General features: G+C 34.5%; 1 pseudogene; it reads left to right on the forward strand.

The window, feature by feature from the left end:
- Positions 1–3763, forward strand: part of LOC107710623 (guanine nucleotide exchange factor VAV3-like) — a 69602-nt pseudogene extending 65839 nt beyond the window's left edge.
- Positions 3764–4029: the final 266 nt, after the last annotated feature.

A 4029-nucleotide genomic window follows, 5' to 3' on the forward strand; every position in this document is an offset into this window, starting at 1 on the left:
GGGTGTGGTTGACTCTTAACTTTTATAAAGAATATCTCTTTGGATTTGAGACTTTAGTCTTTGCAACTTTACAGATCTTCTTTATGCACCAAGAGCTTGTAACACTCCAAAGAGAAAGGGAAAATTGAAATCGCATCATATGACCCCTTTAAAGTAATTTAGGTAACACTTTCTATGAAGCCCATATTTATAACACATTATAAGGGTTTTCTTAAGGCATTATAATGAATGCATAATGCATTATAAAAGACCTTATAATATGTTATGTCATCTTATAAATAATCATAACAACAATTATAATACATTATAATGCTTACGCATTTGTGGTTATACGTTTTAAGATTATGATTATTTATAACACACAATGAACAAATCTATTTTTACATTTATAATGGGCTATATATCTTGACATTGTTTATTTAAGATCTGCACAGTATCTTACTACATCTTGTAAGTGGTTAGGTGTGGAGTGTTATTTGAGTGTTCCCTGTGAGGCTAATATTAATTTTGATGTGAGCCAGTTAATAATTTAAACAAAAAAAAAATTCTTATATGTTTATATGTTAGGTTACATTTTATTTTGATGGTCCCCCTAGTCTATTGACTATAAGCAACTTAGCAACTACATGTCAACTAACTCTCATTAGAGTATTAGTAGGTTTAGGTTAAGGATAGGGTTGGTAGAATGTTGACGTACTTGCAAAGTTACTTATAGTCAGTTTGTCTGTTGGGGAACCATCAAAATAAAGTATCGGCAGATATTTAGCAGACATACTACTAATACTCCAATGACTGCTAGTTGACATGTAGTTGTAGAGTTACTTATCAAAAGCTGTCTAAAGGGTACCATCAAATGCAATGTGTTCATTGTGTTATAAATCATCATACTCTTAAAAGCTATTACCACAAATATTTAAATATTATAAAACATTAAAACTGTTCTTATGAATATTCATAAGATGATATAACATATTATAAGGGTTTTTATAATGCATTATGCATTCATTATAATGCCTTAAGAATACCCTTATAATGTATTATAAATATGGGCTTCATAGAAAGTGTTGCCGAAATGTTTCTTAAGCACCAAATCAGCATATTGATTACATTTTAAAAGACTGATTAAATTGTTTTAAGTTTTATGAATTTATTTTAGACAATATTTCTGATGATACATTTGTACACAATCATCATCATAACAGAATTCAGAAAAAAAAATTAAACTGGATGATTTCATGAGGCCCTAAATTAAAAGGTAGCTTACTCTATGTTGTTTACATCTAAAGCTATGTTTATATTCATTCTTGAGGTCTAACAAACATGTGGGATGCATTTCCAACCCCATTTATTGTATGAAATGAATATTGTATATTATATATTGAATAATATATTTTTGGCAGTATTATTGCACAGCCCTAGTCGAAAACAACAATGGACCTTATTGACTTATTTTATGGACCTTATTGAGTTATTTTATGGACCTTATTGAGTTATTTTATGTTCATTGAGACATTTTTCATTGAGACATTTTGTGTGAAACTTGTGTGAATCTCAAGACTGGCATATTTCAAGGAGAGTGCTCTTTCGCCCAGTGCTGTGTGGAGTTCTTTATATCAGCTTGTTTTTGTTTGTTTTGTTGAAAATGTTAAGATCTCTGGGTTTTTGTGTTCTTATTTTCTTTGCTCTGCCTCGGCTTGGATCCTAAGCTCCAGTGCTGTGTGGGCTTTCCGTTTTGAGTCCCACCAGCTACAGTTTTGTTCCTCCCTCCCCCTCACCCTTCTGGTCAGGTACAGCTATCAGCCACCTGTCTTATTAATTTCCCCCTCCAGCCATCTCCGTCTCTGCTCCCTGTGTTTGCTTCAGCTCTATCTGTAGTGTATGTGTGCTTTCCGAGAGCTGCGGAGAGAGTGGATCTGTCTCCACATTTTGTGTGTGAAAATGTCTGTGCATGATGCAATGCCATTTGTGCCAAAATCTCCAATCATCTTGTTGCACGTTCACATGTTTTGTCCTACTTGGCATGTCCTGTGGAAACATGGGTGTCTCGCTCTTTTTGACTTGTTTTTGTCCCCTTCTCCCTCAGTTTTGACCCCGAGAGTGCTTGGCATTGCACTGGCACGATATGATTTCAGTTCCAGAGATACACGGGAGCTCTCTCTGCAGGTGGGCGACCTGGTGAAGATCTATATCAAGTGTACCAATGGATGGTGGAAAGGTGAAGTCAATGGCCAGGTGAGGAAAAACACTCTTATACACCATTATTCACTTGAAGCTCAAGTATGAAAGCAGTTCTCTAGAGGTTTTGGTGCTTTCATGTTTGTTTAGATAGTGTGAAGCTTTTTTTCCAACCTTGCACATCATGGAACTGAACTCTTGCCCTTCCATGCAAATCACAGTTCATGGTTTCTCAAAAGGGAAATGCTAGGCACACTGCAGCAAAAAATGGTTGTCAGAGTGCTAAATCCAGTTCTGTTCACACACAGTCAGATATGAAGAAGTGACAACAGAATTATACAGCCAGCATAGTATTGAAGAATCTTAATATTGGCCAGTGATCAGTTATCAGACAGAATTGTAATATCTTGCATTAATAAATACTGTAATTATGTTTATGATACATAATGTACTTGATGTAAAATGTTACCAACAGCTCTGTATTCCGTTATAGTTACACATTAAATCATTAGTCAGATTAGTTAAAAAATAAAACTTTGATAATATTGTCTGTTATTTAATTTAATATTTTTTTCTAATATTTTATATTGACACTACTGTTCAAAAGTCAGAAAGATTTTTTTAAAGAAATTCATTTTATTCAGCAAGGATGCATTAAATTGATCAAAAGTGAGAGTAAATGCATTTATAATGGTACAAAATATTTCTATTTCAAATAAACACTGTTCTTTTGAACATTCTTAAAAAAATGTACCATGGTTTTCACAAAAATATAAGGCAACACAACTGTTTTCATCACTGATAATAATTAGAAATGTTTTTTAAACACCAAATACTGGAGTAACAGTTACTGGAAATTCAGCTTTACCATCACAGGAATAAATAATACAATTAAAATGTATTAAAATAGAAAAAAAATGTATTTATATATTTTGCAATATTACTATTTTACTGTATTTTTGATCAACTAAATACAGCCTTGATGAGAGAGAATTCTTTCAAAAAATTTAAAATCTTACCAACCCCAACTAATTTTATACATATTAATGATTCAGTAATGAATATGGTCATGTGTTTCAGGCCTATTGATTTACATATGTTATAATATATCAGTGGTACTCATGTTCATGGTAAAAAAAATTTTTTTAAACATACCCAGATCCATGACATAGCAATATAGAGGTGTGAGACAGTGACTGACATTTGAGATTGAAATTAGATTTTGGCCCAGCATTTCCCTGCAATATAGCTGATCTTAACTCTCCAAGACACCCGAATCTTTCCTCAAGCCTTATTACATTCACTTTTCTTCATTTCATATGCTCAAGTGCATTTCTAAGAGAGATGATTAACTGGAAGTGATGACAGAAGATGGCAGAATGACTCTTAATGATTCTTCTGCACATGTCATTATCAGATCTGACCCACAAGAGCTCTTAAACTAGTCACGAAGAAGAAGAGATACGCTCCGTTAGTCTTCAGTAATGTTTACTGATGCTGTTTATATCACAGGTGGGATGGTTCCCTTCAACTTATGTGGAAGAAGAGGAGTGATCAGCGCAGGACGTTATCCTCTCTATGCTGCCACATTGATAGGCCACTTGTTGGCTTTGTACAAGAAACGTAATAGCGAACAGTGCACCCTTATTTGAGCGAAGCACCACAAACACAGCAATTATCAGCCTCCTCTAATGGGATCCGGTGGACTGCGGTTGAGACCTGCAGCGTGATGCATCCGAGGCCCCGTCGGCTTTGACTGTTTAATTAGTTATGAATGTCCCTCGCTGCTCCACATTCAGTCCAGACATCTCTTTCTCTTACTCTTTTCCTCCCTCTCACCCTGTCACCTCCTGA

This window comes from Sinocyclocheilus rhinocerous, unplaced genomic scaffold (genome assembly GCF_001515625.1).
Source record: "Sinocyclocheilus rhinocerous isolate Xijiao unplaced genomic scaffold, SAMN03320098_v1.1 scaffold507, whole genome shotgun sequence".
In the NCBI taxonomy this organism is placed as follows: domain Eukaryota; kingdom Metazoa; phylum Chordata; class Actinopteri; order Cypriniformes; family Cyprinidae; genus Sinocyclocheilus; species Sinocyclocheilus rhinocerous.